The sequence below is a fragment of the Nomascus leucogenys genome, chromosome 15, assembly GCF_006542625.1.
Source record: "Nomascus leucogenys isolate Asia chromosome 15, Asia_NLE_v1, whole genome shotgun sequence".
Taxonomy (NCBI): Eukaryota; Metazoa; Chordata; class Mammalia; order Primates; family Hylobatidae; genus Nomascus; species Nomascus leucogenys.
Genome location: NC_044395.1, coordinates 42,573,678 through 42,590,937, shown reverse-complemented (window position 1 = coordinate 42,590,937; position 17,260 = coordinate 42,573,678). Strand labels below are relative to the sequence as shown.

The 17,260-nt window shown below is 39.8% G+C and overlaps 1 protein-coding gene and 1 pseudogene across 2 annotated transcripts in view; one reads left to right on the top strand and one right to left on the bottom strand.

Moving 5' to 3' along the window:
• The window catches only part of FAT3 (FAT atypical cadherin 3), a 667,316-nt gene that overhangs the window by 136,459 nt on the left and 513,597 nt on the right, over positions 1-17,260 (top strand). The gene's annotated exons all lie outside the window — the stretch shown is intronic.
• The window catches only part of LOC115838639, a 30,111-nt pseudogene continuing 17,940 nt past the window's right edge, over positions 5,090-17,260 (bottom strand).

Below are 17,260 nucleotides of genomic sequence, written 5' to 3'. Positions count from 1 at the left end.
TTAAGAGGTGGGGCTTTTGGGAAGGGATTGAATCACGAAGATTCCACCCTCATGAATGGTATTAATGCCCTGATAAAAGAGGCTCCAGCTAGCTCCCCTGCTCTTCTGCCATATGAGGACACCTAGCAGGCAGCATCTGTGAGGAGCACGCCCTCTCCAAACACTGCTGGGACCCTGATATTGGACTTCCCAGCTTCTAGAACTGTGAGCAATATATTTCTGTTGCTTACAAATTACCCAGTGTAGGGTTGTAAGGTATTTTTATATAGTAGCTTAAACTGACTATGACACTCCTCCAACAGGGGAGAGGGAGAGAGGAGTGAATAATTACTGAACAGTAGAATAGCGTGACATAGCACATGACAGCTCTCACAATTGTCTTCATAAGCTTACGTTAATTGAGCACTGCCAATGTGTAAGGCACTGCACCAGGCACTAGTGACACAAAGAGGCACAGGTGTAAGAAATGGGTATCTGACAGGTCAGAATGCAGATGCAAGAGATGATGCTGGTAACAGTGGCAGCAGTGGTTAACATCTACTGAGCACCATCTGTTTGTGTGCCAAGTTCTGTGCACACTGCTTTAAACAGATGGTCTTATTCAGTCATCCCAGGAGGTATGGACAGTTATTTTCTTATTTTTCTATATCTGGTGTTGTGAGGAAAGACTCACAGGCCCCGTGCCTATTGATAACTGGAAGAAATAATCCAATTAGTATAAAGGTTGGCAAAATATCTTCCCAAGGGCACGGAGGCTCTTGAAAGCATTTCTCCAGCATATCTGAGCACAGAATGCTCTTTATTTCAAATGTTTTAATAGACCTAGCAGAGGCTTAGGAGACCTAATGTACACTTTGAATTCAGATAGACCTACTGAAATGGTATTTCAGACACATTAATTACTGTCAAGCTAATTTCTATATATTGTGAACAGATTATTCCAATAATAAATAAGCATAACTTTATAATTGTGTTCAGAGTTGGGCTAACTCTCTCCCATTCGTCTCTCCGATCCATTCTCACTCTTCTTTCTGCTCTGTGCCCAGAGGCTTTTTGGCCAGTGGGCTCTTTTGCTGCCTGACATCTCTTGGTTCTCACCAATGGGAACCTAAGAAAGAAAGAGAGCCAGGTCAGGATATTCATCCCTTTGACTCTTTCTACACTGGTTACTGTGGGCTGGATCCATCTCTCTACGGATGGGTGGAACAGTTCCTTGCTGTTACTAGCCCTAGATTATGACACTATTTTTGTTTTACTTCTTTAAACTCTGCCCACTTCTTTGTAAATAGTCTATTTATTAAATGTTCCTCATTACCCAGTTTGAGTGTGCCATCTGTTTTCTGCCAGGACCTTGACTGATAAAATATTTTTCTTGTTTAAATATTTCTAAAACAGATTTTAAGTTTTAAAATATTTTGAATACCGATATTTTCTAGCAATCTCTACTACAGTTTCTGTAATACTGCTTTGATGTGTTGGTACATTTCAGTACCAACAGTAGAGAGATAATAATTATCCAATGCTTTTTTTTACAAGGTAAGAAAGTGAAACCAGGGTCTGTATCTTCCCATCTAACTTATGCTCTCCACATCTTTTCTACCATAAAAGAACAACTTTTGTTTTGCTAAAGAACCTGTGTCCCCAGACAGAAAAAAGAGGGGTTTGGCCGGATGGTAGGGTACCAGGATCTTTCAAGCTCTCAAACATTGTGATGCTGTACTTTGATCTTCTGGAGGGAGAAGGATTTATTTCAGCTGGTGGCCAAGGAAAGAATAAAGGCAAACAATTGTGTAGCTTTTAGTTATTTAGTTCAATTGAAGAACTGTTCACTAGCTGCCAGTGCTGAGTCTAATATTGTTTGTCCAAAGCCTCTAATCATCATAGTCAAGAGTGGGTGAGTGAAAACCAAGAAATGGAAGAGCTGTATTGTTTGAAAGAATGAGGAGCTCTTTGTCATTGAAGAAACCATTAGCTTCAGCCCAGATATTTAAAAGGGTGATTAATTCCTATAGTAGCATATCTCTTGCATAATATAATATAATATAAACTTCCTTTGTCTCATATTCAGAAGCACCAGCAATCATATTTTGTCTTATAGCTGGTTGTTAATCTTTCCAACTTCTTTTTCCCAAACTTGCCTGGCAACTCCTCTTTGACAAGTTGAGGAATAAGACAGATGTTATTTGGTGGCTTTGGTTTAATTCATGACAAATCCAGACTAAATGGCGTCCCTGTCCTCATTCTTTTTCTGAGATGATATTTTTACTCTCGCCCATCTAAATCAAAAGAGGCTTGTTGCATTTTGGCCCAGGCTTGCCCTTAAATTTTCCCCTTGAGACCTGAGCAAGCAAGGAAGAGGAATGAAGTTATGATCAAGTGACAGCAGAAACTTTTCTTGGCTCTAGACTTTTTGACCATAATTATTTGAGAGAAAAAAGATAATGTTTCCCTGAGGAGTCCTGAACACTCTACAACATTCTGATGAACTTTGTAGTTGTCATGTAAGCCAGGTGGGAGAAAGGATTAGAAGCTTCTGGAAAATAATAAACGGCATGTTTTTATTACTCTTTTCAGCAGGTGCCTTCTTCTTGACCTTTTCTTAACTGTGGGCTGAGGGCAATTTAGGTTTTAATAGAGGACTGTTGGTTCAAATCTGTAATTATGTCTGCATTGTGTATCAGGCTTGAGCTGCTATTGTCTCTGTATAACTAGTAAATGATAAAAATAATGACAGTAAAGAGGTAATCCAAATAGGTTGGCAAACCTACAACCTGGAAACTTGTGTGGTCTTTTCTCTGTATGCAGTCTTCCTTTTATATTTAATAATAGACATTTTCAATGGCTTACCGGCCCATCAGGTCAGGATCCTCATTTCCCCAGTGCCAAGTGATGCTGTGTTATTTTTATTTCTTCAATTATCAAACAGTGAAATTTCAGAAGCCTAGTAAGCATAGATTACCAAAACTACCAGATGATTGCTTCATATATTTGTGGCTCTCCAGAAGGCAGTGGGATAAATTTATTGCCCTTCATGACTTCAGATAGCTTGCATCTCATTTCAGTCTTCTAAGAATGGTTTTCTGCTAGTGTTTTGTACGCGTATTGAAAGATACTTTTATTTATCATTACAGTTGGAAGAATTATAGAGTTTGATAAATATTTATGCGATGCCACTACATTCACAATGTTTCACTGAAAAGAAAATGAAATGAAAATTAAAATGGGCTATAGTCCGTATTTTTCACTTGCCAGTTTTTATGAAAGCATGTCTTATCGACAGACAGAATCTACAAAGAGTTGTGTGTAGGATTCAGTTCAATTTATATTAAATTCTGGGCATTGGTATACAAGTTATTGAATGTAATAGGACTCTCGAAATTTTCCCATTGGATGTTATAGGACTTAGTGGCTCCTCTGGGCCACTCTTTGTGATTAAATTCATAGATTTTCATTTGCATAACATAGTTAATATTCTAGTTGGTTTTGGAAAGCAGTATGCTGGTGAGAATAATACTGAGTAAAATAACAGATTGAATATGAAATGTCTTGAACTGAAAGTGAATAAAAGTTGAAAGAATTAAAATAAAAGGCCAAGCACAGCAGCTCATGCCTGTAATCCTAGCTCTTTGAGAGGCCAAAGCAGGAGTATCGCTTGAGCCCAGGAGTTCATGACTAGCCTGGGCAACAAAGTAAGATCCCATCTCTACCAACAAAATATAAAAATAAAAAATTTACCTGGGCATGGTGGCATGCACCTGTGGTCCCAGCTACATGGGAGGCTGAGGTGGGAGGATCACTTGTGCCTAGGAGGTTGAGGGTGCAGTGAGCCATGTTTGCACGATTGCACTCCAGCTTGGGTGACAGAGTGAGACCCTGTATGAAAAACAAACAAATAAAAAAATGAATTAAGATAAAAGTTTGAGGTACACACATATACCCTAAAAGATATGGCAAATGGTAAAAAAACAGACTTTGTAGTTACCTTCAAGATGTGTAAAACAGAGTTTAAATCATTTTTATGATTTTTTCTTCCACTTGCTTCCTTAAAAGACTGCCTGTCTTCCTTTCCTCCTTCCTTTTTCCTTTTTCTTGACCTCTACTTCTTCCTTCTCTCATTTCCACATTTATCATATGCCTGTTTTCTGTTGTTATAGAGCTTGGCACTGAAGAGGATGTGTAGATGATTTTTTTAATTGCACATCATTCCTTTATTATACCGATCTAGAAAAAGGATTTAGTGCAGTTATGCTCAAATGAACACTGGGCCTATGTGGCAGGGCCAAGCAACTAGAATATGATTCAGAAATCAGTCAGTGAAAGACACACTTGGACAGGACCAAGAGGCATTTCACTGCCATGAAACAAGGTAGGGGAGAGATTCTAAAATACACAGCAGGAGGCACTCCTACCCCTCATAGGTCAAGGAGTTTATCCCATATTGGTGTGAGGAATGGCTTATTTTCTGATGACTACATGTGGGGCTATTTCAACTGCCATGAGAAACCCCAGAAAGGTTATTGTTTTGGGTTATTTATATACACTATACTTTTATAAAAGTAAACGTAACACATACACTAAAGTCAGGATTGATCTCAACCTGCTAGAGCTAGCTCTCTGGGGTGTGGGAGGAAAGAGTTGTTTGTCACATCACCATGGAATTTGCATTCATCTTCCACTGGAGTGACTAGAGCCCCCAGGCAATGGCCTTACTCTGAAAAGCACAGGACTGGCTCTAGGAGCAGATCAGCTCTCTTGCGTCTACTCATTGGTCATGGCTTAGCATGGTTCCTCCCCACAAGTCCTTAGTAAACAAAGCATTGGCAAAAACCCAAGTCACTACCTTTCAACTCTCAGACAAGGAGAGCTTTTCCTCAGCTTGGACTGAGAACCTGTGCCCTAGAAGCATTATTCTGACTAGGTTGTAAAGGGAGTGGCTACAGGAGACAAAATGGCTAAAATGAAAATGGGAGCCACTGGTCCCCATCTACAGTTACAACTTAAGATGCCTACAGATGTACAGGAGGGAGGTGCACAGGGATGTGACAGAAAGGGAGGGTGCTCCTGGGGACAGTAGCCTGCCCGCCAGCCCTCACTTCTTGGCCTTGCCCTCGGCAGCCGCAGCTTCCATGGCTTTACCCATCATCCCCCAAGAACTGCATGCGCCTGATGGGCTTCAAGTCTTGTCCAATTCATAGACAATGGGAATAATCAGTTGACAGGTTCAGCTCCATGATAGCCTCTTCAGAGACCTTCCAGATGCTTGACAATGGTTGGAAGGCTGCTTCCATGGGCTGCAGTCAGTACTCATTTCCCCTCCTTGATCTGGGGAGCTATTTCTTCATTCCAAAAGAGTAGAGCTCTGGTGGTAGTGTCCTTCACACTCTCACAGGAGGGTAGCTGATCTTCAGTGAGGTCTGCATACCTGCCATCCTTACTGATGTTGCTGTAGAAAGGATTGTTGGGCTTCGTTAGAGGTGGTGGGACATCACAGGTGCACCTCCAGATCTTTACCTGGGCCTCGCCATGCTTTGTAGCAGTTTCTGCTTTATTGACTCTGGTCAGACACCCATAGTGCCCTTATTGAGGTGTCAAGTCCTCATTACTGGCAGCCACATCTGATCAATAACATCTAGCGCTGTCCAGATGGTCCAGATCACTCTCTTCTGCACTGAGGTGAAGCAGATGTCAAATTCAGAGCCAGCGTCTCCCAGTGCCTGCCTGTAGCACTTTGCCTCCTCATGGCCAGCCGGGCTCAGGTTGGCATTGTACCACCCACTGAAGCAGTTCTCCAGGTTCCATGTGCTCTCTCTGTGGTGGATCAGCACCAGCTTGTAGGCAGCCTGGTGGCTGTCTGGGCATGTGGTGCCAACTGGTACAGATGATTAAATGAAGAACTGGTAGTAGAGGCTGGGCATGGTGGTGCACACCTGTAATCCCAGCACTTTGGGAGGCCAAAACAGGAAGATTGCTTGAGCCCAGGCATTCAAGATCAACCTGGGCAATATAGTGAGACCCTCTCTCTAAAAATAAATAAATTAATTAAAAATAAATAAAATAAATAAATAAATAAATAAGGTGGGCATGGTGGCACACTCACCTGTAGTCCCAGCTAGTGGGGCAGGGGAGGGCTAACATGAGAAGTTCACTTAAGCCTGGGAAATTGAGGCAGCAGTGAGCTGTGATCGTGCCACTACAATCCAGCTTGGATGACAGAGTGAGACCTTGCCTCCAAAAAAAAAAAAAAAACAGAAAAACTGATAGTAGAGACAGAAAAGCATGTAATCTAATTGCACACCATGTGCTACAACATAAATGAGTGTCTTCTACTGATCATTCATCATGTTCCCTGTGGCCTTAGGCACATCCTTCGGCATTGTGGGATGAGTTTTACAAATTCCAACTGGAGACACAACAGTATGAAGGATAACTAGAGCACTAGTGAGTGAGTTGATAATGCTATCTAAGCAAGGGTTAATTGTCAAGGAATGCCTAATCCCAGAAATGAATCCCAGTTTTGTGGGCTTGAAGTTCATACTATTTCGAATGCCTGCTTTGAGAAAAAGAATAAGTTATAAGAACAAAATTGTGTTTGTTTAGAACAAGGAAAACAATCACAGCAACTTAAAAGTTTGAAAGTCAACAAATATGACAGATACCACAAAACTCAGAAGAATAACATAGTATTTTTTTAAATGCCTGACACACCTCTCTAATGCTTTTTTTCTTACATTTTTGGGTTGAAATTTTGCTTGATTGCCTTTCCCTAGGATAACAATTTTGTAATCATTGCCATAGAAAATAAGAAAGATTATTTAATTTTTCTCCAGTGTAGTTGACTGAAATTTGTGTTTTTTATTATTGAGAATTTAGAACCATTTCTCCAAAGTCACAACTTGTTATTTTTAACGACATGTCAATTTTTAACATTGTGTCACATTTGGAAAAACCTCTATCAAGTTTCTTTTTCATATAAACTGTTACAGATACTCTTGCTTTTAATAATACTGCTGCAAGTCTGTGTTCTGTAAAGAACAACAACAAAAAAACTAGTAATTTCTGTGTCTCTGAGTTTTGTCAACAAAAGAAAAAACTTACAGTGCATTTTTAACTTGTATGCCGCATCATCCAGGAGAGAACTTTCATTTTGTCTCTGTACGCACGAACCACATCTTCTAGTGACAAGTTTACATGTCTAATCATTTGGTAGTTTTCCACAGAGTAACTTCTGGCTCTGTTCATTTTAGCCTAATTTCTCCTCCACCGCTGCTGTAATTCTAGTGCCACCCACCTCAGGTTATATTCATATGGTGATACCAGTTTTTGTCTTACTTCAATGCTAAAATGCTGGGTGTCTCAGTGCAATGGATAGTGGGAGTGTTTTTGGAAGCCATTTCTACACTGGAATGGCTAACAACAGTATGTGTGTGTATATATATATCTATATATACACACACACACACACATATATATACACACACACATATATACACACATATATATACACACACACAAATATACACATATATATACTGTTAGCCTTTCCAGTATGTGCGTATGTGTGTGTGTGTGTGTGTGTGTGTGTGTGTATATGGAATTGAAGCTGAGTCATATAAATAATCCCACTAAATGAAAACTAAATGTATCCTCAACTTAATTCTCTTTTAGACAGATATCTATACTGGCTGCAACCGCTTCACCTAATGTGATGTAAAATGTAATCAACGAGAAAGAGAATAGAAATTTTGAAGTGATGTGGTTAAAATATATTTTGCAAAATTTATAAAAATTTAGGACAATGTAAATCATTGCTAGGATCCTCCTTGGGGCTTGGAAGTGTTGGCTTTAATAGCTTCATGTTAAATCTGCATCTGCCCAGCATTACTGGTAAATGAACAGTTTTCTGAAAGAAGTCATTAATGTTATTGGAGAAAGTGTCTGAGCTGGGCCAGGCCACAAAGTCTAGTCCTGATTTTAAGGTTGATGCCAAAGGCAACCAGACCAGGTTTTAGGTTGTTGCTTCTCTTGTATATTACTGAACCAACAGACAAATGTTGCAAAGGACATAGACCAAGTTTGTATGTGAGTGGATCTGGCTCTTTGGTGTCTCTATATTGCTTGAGGATGTGCCCTGGAAATTCTGTAGCCAAAGCAGCCTTTGAAGAATAAGAAATCTGCAAGGTCTTGGGAGATCAAGGCGGGCAGATCATGAGGTCAAGAGATCGAGACCATCCTGGTCAACATGGTGAAACCCATCTCTACTAAAAATACAAAAATTAGCTAACTATGGTAGCACATGCCTGTAGTCCCAGCTACTCGGGAGGCTGAGGCAGGAGAATCGCTTGAACCTGGGAGACAGAGGTTTCAGTGAGCCAAGATTGCACCACTGCACTCCAGCCTGGTGACAGACCAAAACTCTGTCTCAAAAAAAAAACCAAACTGCAAGTTCAGTAAGTGTGGAGCTTTGGTCTCACTGCTTTTTCTGAGCAGTTGGCTGTTGAAAAAATTGCATTGTTTCTTGGGCCCACTCCTTCTCATGAAATATCTTTGAGAAATCACGAGTAACAATATACCAGCATCCAGGAAGCACACTAAAAGGGCTTTTGAGAGCTGCGCTAATAACTGTCCCAGAGTTCTTTCACTCAGACTCATTCTCCATATTCTAAAAGTGTAACTTGAGGGTTTCCCCTAAATTATAAGAAGTTTCTATTAATCATAATTTGCACATTATTGTTGTAATTTACTATAAATAATCTAACTTATAGTCTATATATTAGTAGTGTATCTTTGAATCCATAATTTCCATCCCTGTGGGCCGTAGGTTTGGTAGGATGTTTCTGATTTCATTGACTAAACCCTAGGTGAAAAGCACCATGATTATTAAAAAGAAACATTATTTTGAGGTTGGCTTTGAAAGGAAATTCTTTACTCGGGCTATCCAAGTATGAGCTCTGAGGTTGTGAATGGGGCTGTGAAGATGGAAAGTAAGGTTAGTCTTCTTTGTGCTTGTTGGTCCTCTGTCCTCATACGTATCACACATCTCTCCCTGATACTGGGTAGAGTTAGGAATTTCTTTCTTACACCTTGAGGATACTTCTAATAGAATATTTGGTTAATAAAGGAATAATGATTAAACTGAATGAGCCTTGAAATAAAAACACAGTTATTAAATATTGGATAACCATTTTATACAGTACTGCTTTAGATGCTAAAATATCAGGTGTACTCTTTCTTTCATCTGACTGCTAATTTATCCTAGACTGATATTTATCCTAGAAGGTAAACCATCAGAAATGGAGTGAGTTTGCATTTGGTTTGTGGTCACTAAATTCTTGTGTTTCACAACTGAGATATTGTAGGTGCTCAAGGGTGATTATGCTAACTCAAAATTCTATATTCTATAGGAATACAGCATGACTCAAACATAGATAATAATACTTTAGCTCATTTAGAACATCATAATTTGTTAAAATACGTTCAAGAACCAGAATGTAAGCAATAATGGCTACTGGGAGCTTTCTACAGAGTTTGTGCTAATATACATTAACTCTGTGGTTTTTATTCAGTCCCTACTTACTTTCACTTTAAACACAATTCTAATAAGATAGATTTCCTGATATATAATCCTATAGCATTTTAGAAATTGCAAAGTGGATATATTGCAATAGATGGTCATACTTACAGCAGTGGGAAATAACCCTGTGAATCAGGCAGCAGGAGAAAGAGATCACTAACTCTTATTGTGTGTTTTTCTGTGCCAGGTGTTAAATAAGTGTTGACTTATTTTCTTTTCACAAGGATTCTATGGGGTATGTACTCTGATTATCCACATATTATGGATGAGAAACAAAAACTTGATTTTAAATTTCTTGTCCAATGTTTCACAGCTTGTGGTGGAGCTGAGATTTGAATGAGGTAGGTCAGAACCAGAGTCTGAAGGCTTAATCCTGGGACTTCAGACATTTTCAGGATAAATAGCCCTACGTACCTCCTTAGGGGGCTTTAAGCCCAGGCCAGGTGCAGTGGCTTATGCCTGTAATCCCAGCACTTTGGGAAGCGAGGCAGGTGGGTCACTTGAGTCCAGGAGTTTGAGACCGGCCTTGCTAACATGGTGAATCACCATCTCTACTAAAAAAATGCAAAAATTAGCCGAGTGTGGTGGCGCACACCTGTAATCCCAACTACTCAGGAGACTGAGGCAGGAAAATTGCTTGAACCCTGGAGGTGGAGGTTGCAGTGAGCAGAGATCACGCCACTGTGCTCCAGCTTGGACAACAGAGCGGGACTCTGTACACCCCTCCCCGCCCCGCAAATGGAGGCTTTAAGCCCAAAGAGTGCTCATCACTTCATTCATTCCCATGCAGCAGAATAGCTAGGTGATGATTGTAGTGAAGTTGGGATCACTGTCAAGGCCCAGGTTCCCTAGAAAACAGAACCTGAGGGAAAAGTTACAGTACATGCTAATGTTTTACTAATCACAGGGGAGCAAGAGTGAGGAAAAATAAGTCATATGGAATGAAATGGAGACCACATATAAATTGGTGTGTTTTTAAGTTGGTCACAGCTTTACAACAATAGTCAGCCTGTTTTCAGTCGCTCTGCCTGTCTCCAGAGAGGGCAGTGAGCACCACTCTATTTGGGACCATTTAGCCTGGGGTTAGAAGGAAGGGTAAGCAGTTTCTCTGCTGCCGCCTGCCCATTTCTGGCCTTTTATTGGTCAAATCTGCCACATAGGCCATTAAGTCACAAAACTTCTGGGAAGTACTAGTGGGAAGCTAGTACTTCTGTGAGTACCGTCTAGTCAGTGTTCACATTACTATCTGTCTTTTATCAATGAGTACTGGATTGGGGGGCTTCCTTATTCTGTGGTAGGAACAGAGAGTTCTTATCAGGGAGTAGGGTGAACAGTTGATGTTTAGGTGTCTGTGGTACAGGTTGGCCTGAGCAGATCTTGGTGGTGCACAAACTGGACCTGGAAAGAGAATTGTAATGCACTTTGGAAAGATTTTTTAAATAAAAAATAGAAAACTAAAAAAACAAAACAAAGCCCATAAAATTATGATGACCATCTGACAGGCTGCTCAACTACTTGGAAAACTCAAGTGTGCAAAATGACACATTTCCCAAGGGTTCTGGTTTATCAAGGTTTTGTGATCCCTGTGTCTTAAACCTGGACTGCTTAGAACTACAAAGAGGAAAAGTAGCAGCACTTTGCATTCTTTGATTGATGTGGGCAATTTTTTTTAATTTATTTTTATTTTTTTATTTTATTTTTTTTCTGAGACGGAATCTTGCTCTGTTGCCCAGGCTGGAGTGCGGTGGTGCGAACTCGGCTCACTGCAAGCTCTGTCTCCCGGGTTCACGCCATTCTCCTGCCTCAGGCTCCCGAGAAACTGGGACTACAGGCGCCTACCACCATGCCCAGCTAATTTTTTTGTATTTTTAGTAGAGATGGGATTTCACTGTGTTAGCCAGGATGGTCTGGATCTCTTGACCTTGTGATCCGCCTGCCTCAGCCTCCCAAAGTGCTGGGATTACAGGCATGAGCCACCGTGCCCGGCCAGCAAACAGTTTTTTAAAAAACACCCATCCTTTTTGCAAGTATCCAAAGTCAGAGAGCTATCTTATGGAATGTACGTGTATGAATTCATGAGTTGGAAATCGGGAGGGAAGTAGAGGGTCTGAAGTGAAGGAGTTTGAGAATTTAATCTGCTGTACTTATTTTTCCATCTTCCTTCCTAGTCACAATCATCTTTACTTCCTCTACCTTCTCCTCCTCCTTAGCACCATCACCACCATCGTCTAGTACTTTCTGAGAGCTTGCTATTTGCTAGATACTCTGTAAGGTGTTTCATGTACTTGAGCTCATTCATGCCTCACATTAAACTTATGAGGTAGGTACTCTTATTGCTCCAGATTTGTGGGCATGGGAACTGAAATTTAGAGAAGTGAAATAATTTGCCCAAGTCCACAGAACTACTAACAGAGCCAAGGCTATAACTCACCCTTGTCTAAATCCATGGTTCTATCTCTTGTCCCGACCACATACTGCTCTTGGAGTAGGTATGTTTGGATCTTTTTGTGCACATTTTTGTGTCTACCTTGTGCATTCTGTTTTCTCATGTGCCTTTGTTGATAGGAGCTTAAAGGGAATATCTGTAATATTCATGTATTCATTACAATATGTATTATATATTATGTGATATGTAGTATATAATATTATAATGAACACGTGATGAACTCCTACAATATTCTAGGCACTGAGTTAAATGGGTGATCCAAATAGGCAAAAATCTTTATCCTTGTAACATCCGTATTAGGCAGGATTTCCAGAGAGACAGAACCAATGGAGATATGTATGCACACACACACACACACACACACACAGAGAGACATAGATAGATATGGATATAGATGTATGAGAGGGGATTTATTAGGGGGATTGGCTCATGTGATTATGGAAGCTAAGTTCTATGAGAGTCCATCTGTAAGCTGGAGAAGGAGGGATGCCGGTAGCGTGGGTCAATTCAAGTTCAAAAGCCTCAGAACGAGGGGAGACTATGGTATAACTCTCCGTCTGTGGCCAAAGGACTCTCAGACAGAGAGAGAGAGAGAATTTGCTTTCCCTCTGCCTTTTTGTTCTATCTGGGTCCCCCGCTAGGTAGATGGTGCCCACCCACATTGGATGAAGATGAATATTCCTTACTTAGCGCACTGACTCAAATGTCAGTCTCTTCCGAAACACTCTCATTAACATACCCAGAAATAATGCTTTTTCACCTATCTGGGTATCTCTTAATCCAGTCAAGTTAGCACCTAAAATTAAGCATTGTATATTCTAGTGGGGATGTTGCACTTAAAACCATCTAACATATCATACATTATGCATGTTTTTCTTGATTATTATCAAGTGCTAAGCAGAAAAATAATGCAACTGAAGGATCAAGAAATTGTACAGGTGGTGGTGGGTTCCAAAGAAGGCCTCACTAGGGAAAGACGACCTCTGGATAGAGTCCTGAAGGAATTTTAGATTTGTTACCTGGTATTTTAACTTGCAGGAAGGCAAGAAGGATGGAGAATGAGTTTGACTGATTGCCACAAACTCTGATAACTACTCTTTGTGATTTAAAAACTCACTATGAACTGTAGGAAGAATGTAATTTGAAATACACAATTATAAATGCAGATTTCTTAAGCATAGAAGTAGCCTGTTTAAAACTATTTAACAGTGAATCAAAAGTCGTGATGTAAATGGACCCCATCTCAAACTTCCCTTCACTCCATCATGCCTGTACCATAAGAGGAAAAACACTACTTCCACCCTTTACTCTTGTTAATTGTATGCATATATCCCATCTTCCTTCTGAAGTTCCATTTTTCTGAATACTGTCTTACAGTAGTTTAGCAGTTTTTTTTTTTTTTTAATTGTACAATGTAGCATCCTTAAACATGACTTAAAGTTGAACTGAAGAGCTGCTATGTCAGGCATGTTGTCTGAATTGCTGGACATGGAGCTATCTCCCTGGTTTAGAGGAATTCCATTCTAGTTGGAGCATAAAACATTCACGCAGAGAAAGTGGAAGTATGCTGACCTGTTTAATAAAACATGAGTGCACACACACACACACACACCATACCTAAATTAGTAATTGTCAAATAATTAGAGTAATTTAATATATATCCTGTTAAACTTATTATATAATTGGATTTTTCTGAGACAGGGTCACCCTGTCTCTGTCTCCCAAGATGCAGGCTGGAGTGCAGTTGTGGAGTGATAGCTTACTGCAGCCTCAAACTCCTGGGCTCAAGCGATCCTCCCACCTCAGTCTCCCAAGGAGCAGGGACTACAGATGCATGCCACCACCGTCAACTAATTTATTTTTATTTTTATCTTTGTAGGGATAGGGTCTTGCCATGTTTCCCAGGCTGGTCGTGAACTCCTAGGCTCAAGCTATCCTCCTGCCTTGGACTCCCAAGTAGCTGAGATTACAAGTGTCAGCCACCACACCCAGTCTAGAATTGGATTTTGTAAAAATTGTTTAAGGGCTCTTTGGAGGCTTGAGCTCATGCCCATGGTTGACATTTGAGGAAGATGAGACTTATGGAGATGAAGTTATTTTTCCTTAGCCCCAGGGACAGTCAGTGGCACAACTGACCCTTGAACCCAGGACTTGTAAGCATGGGTACTATTTTGTTCAAGGCTGTCTTGATAATTTAGCAGGTGCATTTGAGGTCTTAGTTTTTCATTGTTAGCTGTATTTATTACCGAGATGTGGAGTTACTGACATGGCTGTAAGTAAGCATCACCTTTTATTAGATGCCGATGCCAGAGCTGACTTTGTGTGCACTTTATACTTACATTGTGAGATTTTTGGTGACCATCCTTTATGGTATTTTACAACTTAGTAGTTCACATTTTGTTTACTGACCTAAAAAAATCATAGCTAACATCTGAAGCAAAGATGAAAGCACATTTTCTTTTATCACACATCTTCTGCTTTTACTCACAGAACTCTTTAAATTAAGTCATTAACATATGCAAACACTTCTTTTCCCAAAGTGCTTTTCTACTCTGCAATTATTATGTTGTTTTTGGTAAGATAAATAAGCCCTACATTAAAATGCCAGATATTAAAATGAGAAACAGTAGCATTTTATAAAATATTAGAGAGCTTTGAAAAACACAAATAAATAGAAAATATCCCCATGTGGCTTCAGGCAGTGCATGTTAAACAGTTTGTCCCCCTGTACTCTGTCTTCCCATAGGCTGAGTACTGGGATGTGGCAAAGTCTCCCCTGGAATTGACTGGCAGACCACTTAGCCGGGGGTGGATGGGGAAAGAGAGGCTTCTGCATTCTTATGTCCTGATCAAACCAAAGCAGTTTCTCCAGCTGTGAGGTCAAGTTTCCAGCCTTTTAGTAAAATTAAATTGTTTGCTTTGTCTGATATCAGTTCTGGTTTCAGACAGAGGGAAATACAGTGGGAAAGCAGCCTGTGTGGGGAACGCAAGCAAATGTGCTGTGGGCTCTCAGACGAATAGTGAATCATTCTGGGGATCTCAAGTGCTCACTTAACATGCAGAGCTTGGTAACCAGCTGAAGATAGACGACCTGTCACTTTCCAGAACATGTCTACTGGTTGTTGCAGGGGAATATTTCCTAGTCGGTTCATGGGATTCTTAATAAAGATGTTGGAACCAGCAGTCCTGCTGTGTTTTGGCTTCTAACCAGAAGCTGAATAAAGGTCAGAAGGGTTACTGCCCCTCTCAAATGGATCCCAGAATCACTCACGTTGGATAGTGTTTGTGGTTTTATCTGCTTTGGTGTTTGTTGTTATTGTTTTCTATCTTCTTAGTGTTTCTGAGTTGCTCAGATTTGGCAAATTTTGAATAGACATATATATGAACCCCAAATAATTGTACTGAGAAATGCAGAAAATATTGAGCAAGAGGCTACTGAATTTCCATGAGTAAGCAAATACATTCTAAGAGCTCACAGGTGAAAATTGCTTTTTATTTAATGAGTCATTTTTATTGGAAGGTAATGATTATGTCCAGGCCATAAATACAGTGTAAATTCTCTTCAATAGACATTAAAAAGATGACTTTCAATTGGAAGCAGCTTTTTAAAGGGCTTAAAGGATACTGAGGTATAAATTTTCAGACCTGTACAGTCTGTACATGTAAGACTAGGAAGAAATGAGTGAAACCCAACACAGGCTCATGCATAGGAACACGTGTTTATGACCATAAGCTGCAGTTTCACAAAACATCTTGAAGAAGGACATATAATGGACGTATAATGGCTAAGAGTTTTAAATGTATTGTTGCATGTGTTATTTTATAGTTATAATAAAAATACTCAATGGGTTATCAGCCCTATCACCATTTTTCAAATGAGGATACTGAGGTGTGGGATAATTTCTTAAAAATAGAGCTGTGCTTCACAAATACCCAGGAAATAAACACTTGTTCAGTCACTAAGTTCTGACTCTGTGCTGTATATTTTGTCTGTATTAAGATTCTGTTCAGCTGCCCAGATAAAAAGTGATAAAACTTTTCTAGCTGATATTCCTACTATAAGACATCTCACTGTCTGTTTCCAACTAGCTCTGCAGGGTCAGCTAGTTTTATTAGAATTATTGAGCATGCCCAGGATGTGGTTGTATAGGCTCAGCTTAAATTTACATCAATTGGCAATACTTTCTCTTGGTTCAGGATCAGCTGTATATTCCTCTCATTCCTTATTTCTGCTTGATTGTAGGCTCCTTGAAGGCAGGATTTATTTCTGATGCACTGTTGGGTTCTGTGTCTGGCTCAGTCAGAACCTGGCATATGATCACTGCTCAGTAGGTATTTTTGGAAGGAAAGGAAAAAAAAGAAGGGCTAGCTATGCAGATGCAACAGCAGCTCAGCGTCTATCTCTGATTCCTTTCCAAAGGTTGAATTAGATGAGGAAGACATGTTTTCTGGACATCAGCTTTGCCTCCGAGCACATGGGGGATCTGTTCCAGTATCTTTGTTCTTTTATGGTTCAAAGCTTTGAATAATGTACGTTTTGATAATCAAAATGGAGACACTGTGGCTCTATGAAGAACTTAACTACAAACACTGCAGTTTGTGTCATTTTTTTCAGCCATTTAAGGTGGTGGCAAAAATCATAGTAGCTTACATTTTAAAAAAATAGTTGACTTTTAAATAATATTCACTGTGTCATTGACCCTAGGAAGGATTTTAGCTTACATTTATGTCTTCTTACTCGCTACTGCAATAGAGCCAACAACCACAGATCTGCCCATCACTTTCTTATAAATGTGGTTATTTCAGATTTCCAGTGTGTTCCGGTCACCTGGCTTGCTCTTCTCTTAAAATGTGTTTAATGCTCTCTTGGCCAGTGGTTAGGCTTATACTTCTTGTATTTCTATTGTCCAGGAGACTTTATCATCAAGATAGTTATAATCTTTCTTCTATTTTTCATTAAGGTCTCATAAGCCTATTATTGGTGACTGAAGCTCACCAAGACTTCCATACTGTTGCCTCTCTTCAGCAGGTTCTATCTCTTATGTCCCAGCTGGAAATGTAGGTTCATTTCAGACAGCAGTTTTCACATAAGGCATTACACACTATTTCAACTATATGAAGGGCCTTGATTTTCACCATCCTCTTAAAAATTTTTAAAAATATCTTCATTCTGAAGTCTCTGAATTTTTATTTTATATGCATTGATTTCTTCTGTTATTTCTTTGCAAAAATACTTTGGTGTT